This window comes from Oryctolagus cuniculus, chromosome 5, assembly GCF_964237555.1.
Source record: "Oryctolagus cuniculus chromosome 5, mOryCun1.1, whole genome shotgun sequence".
NCBI lineage: Eukaryota > Metazoa > Chordata > Mammalia > Lagomorpha > Leporidae > Oryctolagus > Oryctolagus cuniculus.
In genome coordinates, this window is record NC_091436.1 from 146,104,390 (window position 1) to 146,123,493 (window position 19,104).

The 19,104-nt window shown below is 38.2% G+C and overlaps 1 pseudogene; it reads right to left on the reverse strand.

The window, feature by feature from the left end:
* The window catches only part of LOC108178867 (proteasome subunit alpha type-2 pseudogene), a 150,729-nt pseudogene extending 134,971 nt beyond the window's left edge, over nt 1-15,758 (reverse strand).
* Between the last annotated feature and the right edge of the window lie 3,346 nt (nt 15,759-19,104).

The following is a 19,104-nucleotide window of genomic DNA, read 5'->3' on the forward strand; positions in this document are numbered from 1 at the left end:
TAAAGATCTCTATGATGAGAATTACAAAATCTTAAAGAAAGAAATAGAAGAGGATACTAAGAAATGGAAAAATCTTCCATGCTCCTGGATTGGAAGAATCAATATCATCAAAATGTCCATTCTCCCAAAAGCAATTTATAGATTCAATGCAATTCCAATCAAGATACCGAAGACCTTCTTCTCAGATCTGGAAAAAATGGTGCTGAAATTTATATGGAGGCACAAGAGACCTCGAATAGCTAAAGCAATCTTGTACAACAAAAACAAAGCCGGAGGCATCACAATACCAGATTTCAGGACATACTACAGGGCAGCTGTAATCAAACACCATGGTACTGGTACAGAAACAGATGGATAGACCAATGGACAGAATTGAAACACCAGAAATCAACCCAAACATCTACAGCCAACTTATATTTGATCAAGGATCTAAAACCAATTCCTGGAGCAAGGACAGTCTATTCAATAAATGGTGCTGGGAAAACTGGATTTCCATGTGCAGAATCATGAAGCAAGACCCCTACCTTACACCTTACACAAAAATCCACTCAACATGGATTAAAGACCTAAATCTACGACCTGACACCATCAAGTTGCTAGAGAACATTGGAGAAACCCTTCAAGATATTGGCACAGGCAAAGAATTTCTGGAAAAGACCCGGGAGGCACAGTCAGTCAAAGCCAAAATTAACGATTGGGATTGCATCAAATTGAGAAGTTTCTGTACTGCAAAAGAAACAGTCAGGAGAGTGAAGAGACAACCGACAGAATGGGAAAAAATATTTGCAAACTATGCAACAGATAAAGGGTTAATAACCAGAATCTACAAAGAAATCAAATTCCACAAAAACAAAACCAACAACCCACTTAAGAGATGGGCCAAGGACCTCAATAGACATTTTTCAAAAGAGGAAATCCAAATGGCCAACAGGCACATGAAAAAATGTTCAAGATCACTAGCAATCAGGGAAATGCAAATCAAAACCACAATGAGGTTTCACCTCACCCCGGTTAGAATGGCTCACATGCAGAAATCTACCAACAACAGATGCTGGAGAGGATGTGGGGAAAAAGGGACACTAACCCACTGTTGGTGGGAATGCAAACTGGTCAAGCCACTATGGAAGTCAGTCTGGAGATTCCTCAGAAACCTGAATATAGCCCTACCGTTCCACCCAGCCATCCCACTCCTTGGGATTTACCCAAAGGAATTTAAATTGGCAAACAAAAAAGCGGTCTGCATCCTAATGTTTATTGCAGCACAATTCACAATAGCCAAGACCTGGAACCAACCTAAATGCCCATCAGCGGTAGACTGGGTAAAGAAATTATGGGATATGTACTCTTTAGAATACTATACCGCAGTAAGAAACAATGAAATCCAGTCATTTGCACCAAAATGGAGGAATCTGGAACACATCATGCTGAGTGAAATAAGCCAGTCCCAAAGGGACAAATACCATATGTTCTCCCTGATCTGTGACAACTGACTGAACACCAAAAAGGAAACCTGTTGAAGTGAAATGGACACTATGAGAAATGGAGACTTGATCAGCATAGCCCTGTTAATGAACAACTTAATACATTATCCCTCTTAGTAGTTTTTTTTTTGTCTGTTCTACTTAATATGACTGGTTTAATTCTGTAATTAATACACAGTTATTCTTAAGTGTTGAAATTTAACTGAAATGTGATCCCTGTTAAACATAAGACTGGGAATGAGAGAGGGAAGAGATGTACAATTTGGGACATGCTCAAGCTGACTTGCCCCAAATGGTAGAGTTAGAAACATACCAGGGGACTCCAATTTAATCCCATGAAGGTGGCATGTACCAATGCCATCTCACTAGTCCAAGTGATCAATTTCAGTTCACAATTGATCATAATGAAAGGACTAAGAGTCAAAGGGAGCACATAAACAAGTCTAGTACCTGCTAATACTAACCGATAGAATAAATAAAGGGGAGAGTGATCCAACATGGGAAGCGAGATACTCAGCAGACTCATAGAATGGCGGATGTTCTAAACAGCACTCTGGCCTCAGAATCAGCCCTAAAGGCATTCGGACCTGGCTGAAAAGCCCATGAGAGTATTTCAGGCATGGAAAGCCAAGGCACTCTGGAAAAAAAAAACAAAAAACAAAAAACAAAAACAACAACAACTAAATGAAAGATCTCTGTGAGTGAGATCCCAGTGGAAAGAACAGGTCTTCAAAGAAGGAGGTACCTTTCTCTGAAGGGAGGAGAGAACCTCCACTTTGACTATGACCTTGTCTAAACAAGATAAGAGTCAGAGAACTCAGAGGGCTTCCATAGCCTTGGAAACTCATGACTGGAGCATGGGGAGATTACTGAGACCATAAACAAGAGTGTTAATTTGTAAAGTCAACAACAGGAGTCACTGTGCACTTACTCCTCATGTAGGATCTCTGTCCTTAATGTGCTGTACATTGAGACTTAATGCTATAACGAGTACTCAAACAATATATTTCGCTTTGTGTTTCCATGGGGGTGCAAACTGTTGAAATCTTTACTTAATGTATACTAAACTGATCTTCTGTAAAAAAAAAAGAAATTATCAATTCCCAACTTGACTCTCACTGGGATTAAACATGACAATAGGTCTGATCTGACTTCATCATCATTTAAAAAATCATCTATTATTTTTCACTTTATGTTTCTGTGTGGGAGCAAACTGTTGAAATCTTTACTTAATGTATGCTAAACTGATCTTCTGTATATAAAGAGAATCGAAAATGAATCCTCATGTGAATGGATGGGGAGAGGGAGTGGGAAAGGGCAGGGTTGCGGGTAGGAGGGACGTTATGGGGGGGAAGCCATTGTAATCCATAAGCCGTACTTTGGAAATTTATATTCATTAAATAAAAGTTAAAAAAAAAAGATTAGTGTTTACCAGGGTTATATGGGAGGAGAGGAGGAGTAAGAGCTAGAGAGTTTTTAGGTCAGTGAAATGATTCTCCATGTATTATAATGGTATATGAGCATCATTACACATTGTCCAAATTTTTGGAATGTAAAACATAGGGAGTGAACTGTGGACTTTGAATAAATGCATCAGTAGAGGTTCATCAATTATAATAAATATAATTTCTGGTAAAAAGAAATGGGCAAGGGAAATGAACATTTCAAAGGATGAAATACAAATGACCGACCAACACATGAAAAAATGCTCAGGATCACTAGCCATCAGGGAAATGCAAATAGAAACCACAATCAGGTTGAACCTCATCCCAGTTAGAATGACTCTTATATAGAAATCAACAAACAATAAATGCTGGCAAAGATGTGGGGAAAAAGGTACCTTAATCCAGCATTGATGAGAATGTAAAGTAGTGCAGCCATTGTGGAAGACAGAATGGACATACCTCAGAAAGCTGAAAATAGATTTTTTATATGACCCAGCTATCCCACTCTGGGGAATTTATCCAAAGGAAATGAAAGTATCATATGAAAGCATTATCTGTACTCCCATGTTTTTTGAGGTTCAATTAACAATAATTAAGATAGAATTAGCCAAATGTCCATCAGTTGATCATTGAGTAAAAGAAATGTGGTGTATGTACATTACAGAATACTACCTAGCCATAAAAAGAAGAAATCTTGTCTTTTGCAACAAAGTTTATGCAACTAGAGACTATTATGCTTAGTTAATTAAGCCAGTTCCAAAAAGACAACTAGTTTATATTTTCTCTGATTTGTAGTAGTTAATATAGAATACAAACACAAAAAATGTATAAGAATGAAACTAACATCTTATGATTTGATTATTGTGTATAGCCCTTGTCTGTATTTCTATGGAACAAAGGTCTTTTTACATTTCACCTGTTGAACATTATGGTTAGTTGTGCACTATGTGAATTATGGTTACTTGTGCATTAAGCCTGTGATTATCAAGTAAATTGAAAGTATGTCATTGCCAACATTAAAGGAAACAAAAAGAAAGGATGGAGGGAAGATCTGGTGGGGGAGGGAAATGGTTATATTCTAGAATTATATATCTGAAATACTTGAAATCTGTTCTCTTTATATTAATGAACATTTAAAAAATGTAACATGAATTTGAGATAATATTCAAACCCTAGTGCTACTACTACTAATAATAAATTTATGATTACCTGAATGGTTGTCTCATTCATACTCAACAACAATATTTTAAACAACACTCAAATATTTCAAAGCATTAAACTTTGTTTTATCTTTATATACACAACAGGGAACTCTGTTTTCTTCATCTCAATTATTTATATATTTTATTATATATATTATATTTTATAATTGCCATAACAACTACCAGTGGCATAGCAAGCTTGAGGACAAACATTACTGATGCTAGGCAAGCAGGGAACTTAATTGATGGCAGCAGAGATATGTTTGTACGAAAAGAATAGAATAGCTTAGGTACCACCTGCAAGAACTCAGAATACAATGGTAATTGTACAGTTTGATACAAAGAACAAAGAGAATCATGTTATCACAATAGTTTTTGGAGTCTAACTGTGTTTCTATTTAAAGGAATTTACTTCAAGTTTCACACTAAGTAATTGGACTTAAACAAATATCCACCTCTTACAACACAGAGAATTAAATATTGCTGTGGATGTCTATCATTTGTAGGTTTTATACTTGCCATCCAGGTTTCAAATGTCTTGGGGCCAAGCTTTGCAAAACACAAACTACCACTTTGTTCTATAATTCTTTCTTTTAACCTTAATTACTTTATTTTTAAAATTTTATTTAAGGTATCCAAATGCATATATTTCCTATATACAGGTTCAAAAACATAGTGGTATTTCCCACCACACCCTCCCTCCTGCCCATGCTTCCACCCTTCTTCCTCCTCCCTCTCCTATTCCCATTCTTAATTTTCACTAAGATCTATTTTCAGTTAACTTTATACTCATAAAATGAACTCTAAAGTGAGTAAAGAGCTCAAAAAATAGTACAAAGAAAAACACTATTCCTCAACATTTGATGCAAGGGTTGTTAAAAGCACCTAATAATCCCAAAATGTCAATTTCATTCCTGTAGATTACTTTTAGGTTCTCTATTAGTTACCCCAGATCAGGGAAAATATCTGACATTTGTCATTTTTGGAATAGCTTATTTCTGTAAGTATAATGGTTTCCAGTTGCATTTATTTTGTTGCAAATGACAGAATTTCAGTTTTTTAAATGCTGTGCAGTATTGCATAGTGTATATATACCATAATTTCTTTATCCTATCTTCAGTGATGGACACCTGGGTTAATTACATATCTTAGCTACTGTGAATTGAGTTGCAATAAACATGACAACACAATCTATATATATGAAATACATGAAAATTATATAACAAATAAAATTGGGAAAAATAAAAACAAAAAAATGTGGTACAGATCACACTTTCATATACTGATTTCATTTCATTTGGGTAAATTCCCAGGAGTGAGATGTCTGGATCCTTTCATAGGTCTATACATTCAAATTTCTGAGATATCTCCATACCATCTTCTGCAATTCTGCACAGTTTACATTCCCAGCAATGGTGGATTAGAATATCTTTTTCCTCACATCCTTGTCAGCATTTGTTGTTTTGATTTCTGTATGAGAACCATTCTAACTGGAGTGGGGTAAAACCTCATTGTGGTTCTTTTTGCATTTCCCTGATAGCTAGTGATCCTGAGCATTTTTTTATGTGTCTGTTGGCCATTTGAATTTCCTCTCTTGAAAAATGTCTGCTCGTTTTTTTTTTTTTTCTTCATACTATATGTTGAACTCTTTTGCTTAGTGTAGGGTTAACCATAGGATCATTAAGTAAGCTGAAAGTAGATCTTTGTAAAAATTAACAGTGAGAATGTGAAAGGGAAGTGGAGGGAGGGTTGGGGCATGGATAGAAAGGAGGGTAACAGGAAGGGTCACTCTATTCCTAAATCTGTATATATGAAATACATGAAACTTGTGTAATTTAAATAAAATTTAAGAAGAGAATAAAAACTAAACCAATAGAAAAGTTAGGAGGAATTTTATAAGATTGCTTCTATAATCTTGATGTGGAGAACTCAAGATGGACAAGAAACAAAGAAAAATAAAAACATGTTTTACACATTAATTTAAAAAAGAAAAAAATGCCTGTTAATGTTCTTTGTCCATTTTTTTAAATTGGATTGTTTGATTTGTGAGTTTCTTGAGCCCTTTATAGATTCTGGATATTAATTCTTTATTTCTTAGTTTAGAGATATTTTCTCCCATTCTGTTGGTTGCCTCTTTACTTTGCTGAGGATTTCTTTTGCCATGCAGAAACCTCTAAGCTTAATGTAATCCCATCTGTTAATTTTGACTTTGCCTATGCTTCTAGGGTCTTTTCCAAGAAGTCTTTGCCTACGCAAGTGTCTTGCAGAGTTTCCCCAATATTATCAATATTATCAATATTATCTAGTAATTTGATAGTATCAGGTCATAGATTTAGGTCCTTAATCCATTTTGAGTGGATTTTTGTATAAGGTGTAAGGTAGGGGTCTTGTTTTATACTTCTGCACAAAGATCCAGTTTTCCTGGCACCTTTTGTTGAAGGGATTGTCCTTTCTCTAGGGATTGAAATTAGCTCCTTTGTCAAAGAATGTTGGCTGTAGATGCGTGGATTGATTCCTGGAGTTTCTATTCTGTTCCATTTGTCTACACAATCTGTTGTTGTGCCAGTACAAGGCTGTTTTGATTATAACTGCCTGTAGTATGTCTTGAAATCTGGTAATGTGATGCCTCCAGCTTTTTTTGTTGTTGTTGTTGTTGTATAAGATGCTTTAGCTATTTGGGGTCTCTTGGGGTCTCTTGTGTTTCCATATAAATTTTAACATTTTTTTTCCAAAATCTAAGAAGAATGGCATTTTTTAAAAAATTTAATTTATTTCTTTGAAGGACAGAGTTACAGAGAGAAGTAGAGCCAGAGAGAGAGAGAGAGAGAGAGAGAGAAATGTTCTATCTGCTGGTTCATTCCCAAAATGACTGCCAGAGCTGAGCTCATCCAAAACCAGGAGCCAGGAGGTTTTTCTGGGTCTCCCACTTGGGTGCAAGGTCCCAAAGACTTAGGCCGTATTCTACTGCTTTCCCAGGCCATAGCAGAGAGCTGAATTGGAAATGGAGCAGCCAGGACTTGAACCAGTGCCCATATGGGATGCCGCCGCTGCAGGTGGTGTCTTTAACCTGCTGCGCCACAGCGCCAGACACAAACGTCATTATTTTTATTGGAATCACATTGAATCTGTAAATTGCTTTTGGTTATGGACATTTTGATGATATTTATTCTTCTAATACATGAATATGGAAGATTTGTCCATTTTTTATGTCTTTTTCTATTTCTTTAATGTTTTGTAATTTTCATTGCAGAGATCTTTGGCATCCTTGGTTAAATTTATTCCAAGGTATTAAATTGTTTTTGTAGCAATTTTGAATGTAATTAATCTTAGCAATTCTTTTTTTTTATTTGACAGAGTTAGTGAGAGAGAGACAGAGAGAAAGGTCTTCCTTCCATTGGTTCACCCCCCAAATGGCCGCTACGGCCGGAGCTATGCCGATCCGAAGCCAGGAGCCAGGTGAGTCTTAGCAATTCTTTCTCAGCCATGACATTCACTGTGTATAAAAAGACTGTCGATTTTTGTGTGTTGATTTTATATTCTGCCACTTTACCAAACTCTTCTTTGAGTTCCAATAGTCTCTTAGTGGAGTCTTTTGGATCCTCTATTTATAGAATCATGTCATCTGCAAATAGGGATAGTTTGACTTCCTCCTTTCCAATTTATATCCCTTTAATGTCTTTTTCTTGCCTAATGGTTCTGGCTAAAACTTTCCAGACTATATTGAAAAGCAATGGTGAGAGGAAATCCTTGTCTGTTTCTGGATCTTAGTGGGAATGTTTCCAACTATTCCCCATTCAATAAGATACTGGATATGGGCTTATAAATTACCTTTATATCTTAAAGGGCCAAGTTTTGCAAAGCACAATTTACCACTTCATTCCATAATTCTACCAAGTAGTCCTAATAAGGAACACAACAGTGATAAAAGAAATATATCCTCTTATGCCTTAACGCCAGGCATAGTTGTCTTTTCCATGTTGCAATTTGTTCTTTGTATATAATTCAAGTTTCCTGCAATTGATTTTTGAGATGAATTGTTTTTAGAGGAAGCAGTATGGTATAATAAATTTGGAAGGCTTTATCAGTAAAGCATACCTAAACTTGAATTCATAAAATAATAGCCCTGTGACCTTATACAGTTTTATAAAGTATGGTTACTATATTATTATAGTACACTATAACCTATATTATAGCATTGTGAGAGTTAAATGACATAACACACATGGAAGGGGGATTGGTTCCAGGCCACATCTGGATACCAAAAATTCATGGATGCTCAAGTCCCTTCTATAAAATTCCAATGCATTTGCATATAACCTTTGCATACACCACTTTAACTTGTCTATATAACATATAATGCCTACTGAATGCAAATCCTATGTAAATAGCTGTTAAACTGTAATGTTTAGAAAAAACAATGAGTGTATATGTGATTAGAACAAATACAAATCTTCTGGAGTATTTTGACCCTATTTGATTGAATCTGAAGGTGTGGAGCCTACAAATGTGAGAGCCGACTATAGGTAAAAGATCTAGCACAGTGCTTGGCATATATTAGGTATTCATTCAGTGCCACTTATTTTTTTAATTTATTTAATTTTTATTATTTGACAAATAGAGTTAGACAGTGAGAGAGAGACAGAGAGAAAGGTCTTCCTTTTCCGTTGGTTCACCCCCCCAAATGGCCGCTATGGCCGGAGCTATGCCGATCCGAAGCCAGGAACCAGGTACTTCTTCCTGGTCTCTGAGGCGGGTGCAGGTGCCCAAGTACTTGGGCCATCCTCCACTGCCTTCCCAGGCCACAGCAGAGAGCTGGACTGGAAGAGGAGCAACCGGGACTAGAACCAGGTGCCCATATGGGATGCTGGCGCCGCAGGTGGAGGATTAACCAAGTGAGCCCCTCAGTGCCACTTAATGTTAGTTACTACCATCTCCTTCAGATTTCACTCCTCTCCAAGGATGTTATCAGTTCTGCACATGTTTTAGGTTTACTACCTGCTTAGTAGCTCACTATTCTTTGAAAACTTACATGGCAATGTACCTAGCAGTCATATGGGGCAAAGAGAGTACAAGACAGGATTGAAGACACATAACCTGCCTCCCAATTTGCATTTACTCAGTGGTCTGCAAAACATTTTGATTGTCTGGATTAAAAGCACTAGAGAAATGACGCCTCATTTCATATCCTTATCTAATATATACTTTTTATTTTTATTTTTAATTTTATATGGTTTAAGTGCCTCTTCCTTTCAATTGATTCCATTTGGAAAGATGGTTTGTTCTAAAGAAAAGTGCTTGGCTTGTATCAAGGGTCTGCAGTACATCAAAACATCTACAAGGCCAGTGTAGAGTGCTTCTCATAGACTTTAAATAAAGCTTCAAACAGGCTGCATTACCTGGCTCACTCAGCTTGTTCTCTGCAGCCAGTTTCAATTTCACTAAAAGGAAAGAATTGGTAATTAATTATCTAGGCCATGTAATGAGTTTCCATTACTTGGAATTCAATAAAGCTCTTTCATTGTGACCAGGCTGATCAATAGCCTAGAAGGGTTAATAGAAGCCACAGATACAGCTGGGATAATAGAATGGCTATAGGAAATTAGGCTGGGTCCCTGAAGCACTCTTTCTTCTCTCTGGGGATGCTGTTCAGTGGCTCCTGTTTTAGAACACTTTGTGAGGCATTGGGAAATGAGTAAGGTACTGAGTTATTTCACAAGGTAATGAAAATTACCTTTACAAAGTCCAAACAAACTTTATGCCAGAATGACTTTGGAAATTATTGAATTATGTTACTTATGGGTTATCATGCCCTATAGGTGGGCATTTTTTTTTTGTATCAAGTGATTGTCATCTTTATTTTCAATACCAACCTCCCCACTGGCTCACTGCCACAGTTGAATATGTAAAGGATGTAAATGAGAAAAATGCAGCTCGTCTTTAGAGTACCAAGCTTGTGTCATGGTCTACAGAGGAAAAATGGGAAGGACCAAAGGGAGTGAGGTGGGAGTAATTAATTTTCTGTGAAATTTTAAGCTGGAACTCAGGAGATAATATGTTCAAACTTGGGTTTAAAACTGATAGACCCTACAGAGATGCAGACAGTGTACCTGTGGGGGAGAATTAGCATAATGATCAAATTAGATTCACAAGGCCATTACTCTCCCAAGAGAGAAAAATCATACCTTACAAAGAGAAGCCAAAGGGTATAACTAGTGGTATAGGGCTTGTTTGTTTTTAGTGGCTCTCTAATGTGTTTTCTATTGTGTATGAACTCAATTTTTCTTAAGATAACTTAAGTGGATCTCTATTCTTTGCAACCAAAGAATGTTAAGAATGAGGGGTCATCAAAATGTTTATGGAGGGGCCAGCACTGTGGCATAGTGGGTAAAGCCGCCACCTGCAGTGTCAGTATCCCATATGGGTGCCGGTTTGAGTACTTGCTGCTCCACTTCCTATAACAGTCTCTGTTATGGCCTGGGAAAGAAGTAGAAGATAGCCCTCTGTGGGAGACCTGGAAGTAGCTCCTGGCTCCTTGCTTCAGATGGGTGCAGCTCTGACCATTGCAGCCAATCGGGGAGTGAACCAGTGGATGGAAGGCCTCCCTCTCTCTCACTGCCTCTCCTTCTCTCTCTCTGTATAACTCTGACTTTCAAATAAATAAATAAATAACTCTTTTAAAAGAATGTTCATGTAAAATAAATGCCATAAATCCACACATTGATTTAAAAAACTTGTCTTTTAAGTTCATTTTCCATGAACCTTTTGAAGTTCCCTTTTAGAACTCTGGTATAATTACTGAGTTTCCCAGGTGAAGGAGCTAATTCTTTAGAACACCCTACAAAATTAACAGCAAATTACCAAGACAAGAACCTGGGTGTGGCAAATTGTAGTTTCCAAAGATGACTGAAATCCAGTATGCTCTTTGGTAATGTAAATTTTGCCACTGCTCCACCAAGACTTAGAGAGTATTTCATTTCTCTCTTGAATCTGAGCAGAATCTGTGAGTGCTTTGACTAGCAATATGTAGCACAAATGATACTGTGCCAGCTGTAGGCTTAACTATTAAAAATTATTTTATTTAATTGAATGGCAGTTACATAGAGAGAGGAAGAGACAGAGAGAATCTTCTATCTGCTAGTTTGCTCCCCCGATTGCTGCAATGGCTAGAACTGGGCCAGGCTTAAGGCAAGAACATGGAACTCATCCAGATCTCTCATGTGGGTTGTAGAGCCCTAAGTATCTGTGCCATCTTCTGCTGTTTTTTTTCCAGGCACTTTATCAGGGAGCTGGATCAGCAGTGGAGCAGCCAGGACATGAACTGGTGCTCATATGGATGCTTACGTCAAGGTGGCATGTAATCCATTGTACCATAATGCTAGACCCTAGACCTCACTCTTAACTGCCCTGGCAACTATTGTTTGTCCCTTTGTGTTAGCCAGCTTCATAAAAGAAGTGTGACTTCTTGAAATCCCAGTGCTATAAGAAGTACAAGCCACACAGTATCTAGAAGAGAAGATGCTACAGGGAAAGATAGAGGGGGCAGAAGGGATTTGGAGAGACAGTGCAAAGAGCACTGAGCTGTCAGTCACATTAGTAATAAACCATCTTAGAAGTGAATCCTCTAACCTTAGTCACCCCAGGTGATGACATATGGATTAGCGATGACGCTTTGGCCAAGCACTTTCCAAATCCTTGACCTACAAAATCCTGAGCAGAAATGGAATAGTAACTTTACACCACTAAGCTTTGAGTTACCTTGTTATGCAACAACAGATAATCAAAACATGGGGTCAGCTGGCATTTGTGCTCATGTTGTCTCAATTTTATTGGAATAAAGCAATATTTTTTAGCAGTATATCCACTTTTCCAATCTTAAGTTTTCTCTGGGAAATAGAAAAAAATCATATGAATGCTACATTAATGTCACAGGGAACATTTCAAACAAAATCTTTGATTTGAGAAAGGTACAATTTCAATAGTCATTATGAAAACACTATGGAAGCAGATATAATTGCTACATTGTGTGACTAGATAAGATGAGCAATTTAGAAACATGATCTCAAGGTTCCATCATGTATCATTGATGCCAAATTTAAGATTTTTCTCATTGATGGTTATCTATTTTCCAGGTTGCAGTAGATGAAAGTGCTTTTTGATCCATAGTCTATACAACTGGTACTTTGTTAGGTTCCACTAGTGTTACCAATTTCTGACCAGTATACTACTGGTCAGAAGGAGCCAGATTTCATTTTTTATAAATCCTTGTCAATATTTGTTATTATCTTTTTCATTTCATTCATTCTAGTGTGCATTAAATGGTATCTTGTGGTTTTAATTTGCCTTTCCCTAATGACTAATGATGTTCATTATCTTTGCTTGTGTTTATTGACTATATGTATATTTTCCTTGGAGAAATGTCTATTCAATTATTTTCATTTTTAAATTGGCCTATTTGTCTTTTTGTTGTTGGATTGTTAAGATCTTTAAAATATTTTAGGTATTAGATACTGGTCACATATATTATTTGCTAATACTGAGATTTCAGTGACATTGTATTCTCCTGAAAGGCATTGTTTCTTAATCTACTTTTATATTATATATAGGATATAAAACTAAAATAAACCATGGACTCTCATTTAGCCAGGTGCAAACTTCTATGGAATTTTCATGGATTTCATAAAGAAACTGAGATTACTCATAGGAACCCTAAGAAGCTATGCTTCTTGTCTTCTCCCCAGATTATGCTTCTCTCTAGGATCATGCAGGCACAGCCCAATAGGAGGAATTGTGTTACAGCGAAATGAAGAAATACACTCTTTTGGTGAGTAGAATGTAGAGACAGTTTTGTGAAAGAATATCCTGGTTCAGAAAACACCTTGAGAAACCAGGAAATTCTCTGTAGCACTGAGTATGCTGTCTTCAGAGGCAGAAGATATGTGTGCATAGGATAAGGATAACTTATTTTCTCATCCTGGATGGGATAGATAGAAGAGGGGGAGGGAAGGAGGAGAGGGGGAGGGAAGGAGGGAGAGAGGGAGGGAGGGAGAGAGAGAGAGAGAGCACTTCAACCAACTGAGAAAGTGAAAGAAGATGGGTGAGGAGAATTCCTAGGGCATATCCTGATGAATTGAAAGTAAAGTGATGTTTTTCTAAGGCTAATCAACAGCACTTGCTTAGCTACCTTTGTCATGTCTGCTTCTCAATTGGAAAGAAAAAGATGAAGTGGAACACTGAGAGCTATTTAAACAGACAGCTAGAAGCCAGAGGGTGGTGAACATTTAGACCCATCTAATTTTCTAAAGTCTGTGGCTAGAAAAAAAAACCATGAATCCACATACTAATTTTTTAGACATGCAAAGTCACCATTTAAGCCAAACTCAATGTCTTGTGACAAATTCCCTCCCTTCTGTCTAATATCATTACCTTTGATTTTCAGAACCTATCAACAATTTCTAGGCAGCATAGAAACTTAGCATTTAAATCATAGAATTTTAGCTGTGTTCCCAGTTCTGTACTCAGCATGCCTGGTAAAAGGTTATTTGTGTTTTGCTGGAAGGCTCTTGATGATGGGGAAGTCATCACTTTATAATGAATAGTCCAGTTGATATGATGTTTGGGAAATTCTAACTCTTGGCAAATTTTTTTCTTCACTGTACTGTGAGGAGCCTCCATTATCATCACTAGTTATGACTTTGGAACTCAAATATGAAAATTGAATTTTTTTAATTTAATACCATCAATTCAATCCCATCGAGGTGGCATGTACCAATGCCATCTCACTGTTCCAGGTGATCAATTTCAGTTCACAGTTGGTCATGGTGGAGGGACTGGGAGTCAAAGGGAGCACATAGACAAGTCTAGTACCTGCTAACACTAACCGATGGAGTAAATAAAGGGGAGAGTGATCCAACATGGGAAGTGAGATACTCAGCAGACTCATAGAATGGCAGATGTCCTAAATAGCACTCTGGCCTCAGAATCAGCCCTAAAGGCATTCGGATCTGGCTGAAAAGCCCATGAGAGTATTTCAGGCATGGAAAGCCAAGACACTCTGGCAAAAGATCTCTGTGAGTGAGATCCCAGTGGAAAGAACAGGTCATCAAAGAAGGAGGTACCTTTCTCTGAAGGGAGGAGAGAACCTCCACTTTGACTATGACCTTGTCTAAACAAGATAAGAGTCGGAGAACTCAGAGGGCTTCCATAGCCTTGGAAACTCATGACTGGGGGAGATTACTGATGCCATAGACAGGAGTGTCAATTAGTAAAGTCAACAACAGGAGTCACTGTGCACTTACTCCTCATGTAGGATCTCTATCCTTAATGTGCTGTACATTGAGATTTAATGCTATAACGAGTACTCAAACAATATATTTCACTTTGTGTTTCTATGGGGGTGCAAACTGTTGAAATCCTTACTTAATGCATACTAAACTGATCCTCTGTAAAAAAAAAAAAAAAAAAGAAATTATCAATTCCCAACTTGACTCTCACTGGGATTAAACATGACAATAGGTCTGATCTGATTTCATCATCATTTAAAAAAAATCATCTATTATTTTTCACTTTATGTTTCTGTGTGGGAGCAAACTGTTGAAATCCTTACTTAATGTATACTAAGCTGATCTTCTGTATATTAAGATAATCGAAAATGAATCTTGATGTGAATGGAAGGGGAGAGGGAGTGGGAAAGGGGAGGGTTGTGGGTGGGAGGGACGGTATGGGGGGGAAGCCATTGTAATCCATAAGTCGTACTTTGGAAATTTATATTCATTAAATAAAAGTTTAAAAAAAATAAATAAAATAAATAAATAAATAAAAGTAAAAAAAAATACCATCTAGAAATGAAATACTTACATGTTAGTTGCTTTACATTATTATTTACTTATGATTAATTCTTACAGCCCCAGAAGGTAGATGTATCCATTTAATAGTTAAGAAGTGATATTTGAATTCATGATTCAGAGATAATAGAAAGACTGGAATTAACTTTGGTCTTCATGATTCCAATGAGTATGGAATATCTTTTTCCATCCTTTCAGTTTCAGTCTGCAAGTTTCTTTTTTGGTGACGTGTGTTTCTTGTAGGCAGCACACAAATGGGTCTTGTTTTTGTTCATCCATTCAGACAGTCTATTTCATTGAAATGGAGTGTTAAATTATTTACATTCAGTTTTACTGTTGGTTAGTAAAGACATAGTTCTGCCATTTTTCCATAAATACTACTATTGTTTACTTTGGATTTCCTGCATACATTTACTGGGAAATTTTCTGCCTTCACATTCTTTCATAATGATGATTATCTTTCTGTGTTTCTCTGTGTAGCACATCCTTTAACCTATAGAATTTCTGATGAGAAATCAGCTGTGAGTTTAATTGGAGATCCTCTGAAAGTAATTTGGTATTTAGTACACATTTTAGAATATTTTATTTATGTTTTACTATTGGAAATTTGACTACAATGTATCATGGTGATCTTTTATGGTCATGTCTATTAGGAGTTCTTTGTGTTTCCTGTACTTGGATATCACTTTCTTTCTCCAAATTAGGAAAGTTTTATGTAATTATTTCACAAAATAAGCCTTCTGATTCATTCCCTTAGTCCTTACCTTCAGGAATTCCAGAGACCCTCATGTTGGGTCATTTGATTGTATCCCATAAGTCTCCAACACTGTTCTTAATTTTCTAATTTATTCTTTTTTTCTGACTGTAAAATTTCCAAAGATTTGTCTTCTATATGGGATATTCTTTCTTCTGCCTCATCAAGTCTATTGTTAAGGCTTTCCACTACATTTTTTACTTGATCTATTGAATTCTTTATTTCAAATATTTCATTTTGATTTCTCTTTAAAGTTGCAAATTCCTGTGAAAAATTTTCAGTCATGCCATGTCATGTTGTGGATTTGCTTCTGAGTAATACTACGATTAATCTTTTGAAATCTGTTTTAGTGTTTCTTCAATTTCTTCATCTGCACATTCTAATATTGAAGTGCTGTTTGCACCTTCAGTGAATGCCCAGCGGTGTGTGCTGAGTGTGGCTTGGGAACTCTTGTCAGTGCTCCAGGGTGGGGCAAATATCCAGGTGACACTCAAGATGGGCACAGTAGATCTCCTCTTGTTATCAGAAGGGGGTTATAGTCACCTCTGTTGGTGTGGTCATACCCTCACCTCCTCTCTTCCATGGTGATTTATACCCAGGTGTTATCTCTCAGTGGGTACAGTACGGATCTGTGCTGCCGTACGCAATGCATAATGGATCTGTGCAGTCCTCACTGCGAGCATGTATCCCACTGCAGCGACCAACCCCCATACCAACAGGGGGCTCTGAGCATGTGGAGCTGCACACAGTGATTGCCCACAGAACCAGCTACACCCTGCACCCTCATGTGCAGTCGTAGAGTCCTCACAGTCTCAGCATACAAGGCTCCCATAGTATGGGGTGCAGAGGATCCACTCTGTCCCACTAGCCTGCCGGTCCACAGAGAGGCAGATGTCCCCAGGGCCAGCTGCCTGTGTATGCTCTGCCTTGGCAGTTTGAGCCCCAGAGCCTGTGGTATGCTGGGAAGCCAGGAGCACCTTGCACTCCTATGTGGGTGTCCAGCCCTCCGCTGTGAATCTGCCTAGCCAGACTCATGTCAGTGGGGAATGTGGATTTTTCGCTCTGCTAGAATCTCTGTGTCACACGTGTACACAAGAGCCTCTGACCAAATGTTGCTTTCTCCTGGTTGGTTGCACCAGAGTTGCTGTTGCCACTACTGCTGATAAGATGGCATCTTGTCTCAGGCAGTTGCTGTTATGTCTTTCACCTGGGCTTCCACAGCTGCTGCTTCAGCTCCAAATGGTGCCCGCCCTGTATTCCAGTTGCTGGGTGCCACTGGGAGGATAGTGTGAGAGAAACGTGCCCTCTTTTTTTTACTGGGTCAGTGTGTACCCTCTTCCTCTTAGGGCTGAAGGCTGAACTCATGCCACAGTCTCCATATGGCTATATTAGCAGTGGTAGCGATGCTGCAGATAACCTCACCTCACTCTCAAAATCTGGCCCTTTCTTGGGCTCTCGGCTGCTAGAGTTGTGGGTTGTGTCCATGTTCCTGCTGCACATCCACAGCCTGCACACAGGTACACAGCATTCTTCTTTCTTCTGTAGAATTTCTGTTGCATTTTTCTCTCTAACTCTCTGCTAAGATTGTACTTTCTTTTTTAATTTTATTTATTTGAAAATCAGAGTTACAGAGAGAGAGAGAGAGACAGAGAGTTCGGTCTTCTATCTGCTGGTTCACTCCCCAGATGGCCGCAACGGCCGGAGCTGCGCCAATCCAAAGCCAGGAGCAGGAGTTTCTACCGGGTCTCCCATGTGGGTGCAGGGGCCCAAGGACCTGAGCCATCTTCCACTGCTTTCCCAGACCACAGGAGAGAGCTGGATCAGAAGAGGAGCAGCCGGGACCAGAACTGGCACCCATATGGGATGCCAGTGCTTCAGGCTAGGGCTTTAACCCGCTGTGTCACAACGCTGGGCCCAAGAATGTACTTTCTGCACTGTTTTGTTTTCTTGCTTTGTTTTTTTACTACTTATCCCTGGTGTAGTGCAATATACCGATCCCAATTCCACCATCTTGGAATCCTGGCAGTTTCAAATGTGTATTGTTGTCATACCACTCCACTCGAAAGTTAAAAACTCTTAAGATGGAGTATTATAATTGTGAATCTTGTATATTTAGTGTCTTTTTTTTTAACATAAAAGGTTTAAATAATGGGTGGCAGGACTATTTCATTCTTTCTTTCTCTTTTTAAATATTTATTTATTTATTTGAAAGGCAGAGTTACAGAGAGGCAGAAGGATAGAGAAAGAGAGAGAGAGAGAGAGAGGTCTTCCATCCATTGGTTCAATCCCCAGATGGCCGCAACAGGCGGAGCTGTGCCAATATGAAGCCAGGAGCCAGGAGCTTCTTTCAGGTCTCCCATGTGGGTGCAGGAGCCCAAGACTTGGGCCATCTTCTACTGTTTTGCCAGTCCATAGTAAAGAGCTTGATTGGAAGTGGAGCAGCCGGGACTGGAACTGGCACCCATATGGGATGATGGCACTGCAGGTGATGTTTTTACCTGCTACGCCACAGTGCTGGCCCCAAGATAGGACTGGTTCTGACAGTGCCCACTCTCTATTCCCTCTTCAGCAAGCAAATAACATCAGACTCCTATAAGGTGAAACATCTGTTGAATATTTCTTGTTGTGAGGTTCTATGCCAACGGGCCTAAATAACGTTATTTAGAGTGTGACCTGGCTTCATATTGAATTAACTCACAACCTAGTAGCTACAATAGAAAGTAATACTGTTAAGTACTGTGTTAGTGGGACAACGTACAGTGAAACATTCACCAACAACCAAGCTTATTGTGTACTTTGTCTTTTTTAGTTCATACTTTTTTTCTATCTTCAAATCACGTTCAATTTTTGTTTTCTTGATGTATCTTACTGCTTGGAAAAAATGGATATCTAGTTGTTAGCTTGACAAATGATAAGAACTTTATTTGTTCCAGTGTCCAACTAGATTTACGTAGAGCCAAACAAACTGGGAAATCAGCATCTGTCATTTGGGTTAGAGTTGCATCAAGGCAGAGGCTCCCCAAGATAAGGAAATGGAATTGAAGAAGTATCCATTTCTTGTGAATAGAATCTGTAGAAGCAATATGACCAACAAAGTTTCATTTTTAAAAAGTTTCTGATTTACTTTATTTCATCTACTTGAGAGAATGATAGAAAAAGAAAAAGGTGGAGACAGAGACACAGAGAGGTTGACTTCCATCCACTAGTTCAATTCTCAAATGCCTACAATAGCTGCCAAAGCTGAACCAAGTTGAAACCAGGAGCTTGGAACTTAATTTGGGCTTTCCACATGGATGGCAGAGGCCCAAGCACTTGAGTCATCATCTGCTGCTTCCTATGGTACCCATTAACAGGAAGCTGGATAGGAAGCAGGGTAGCCAG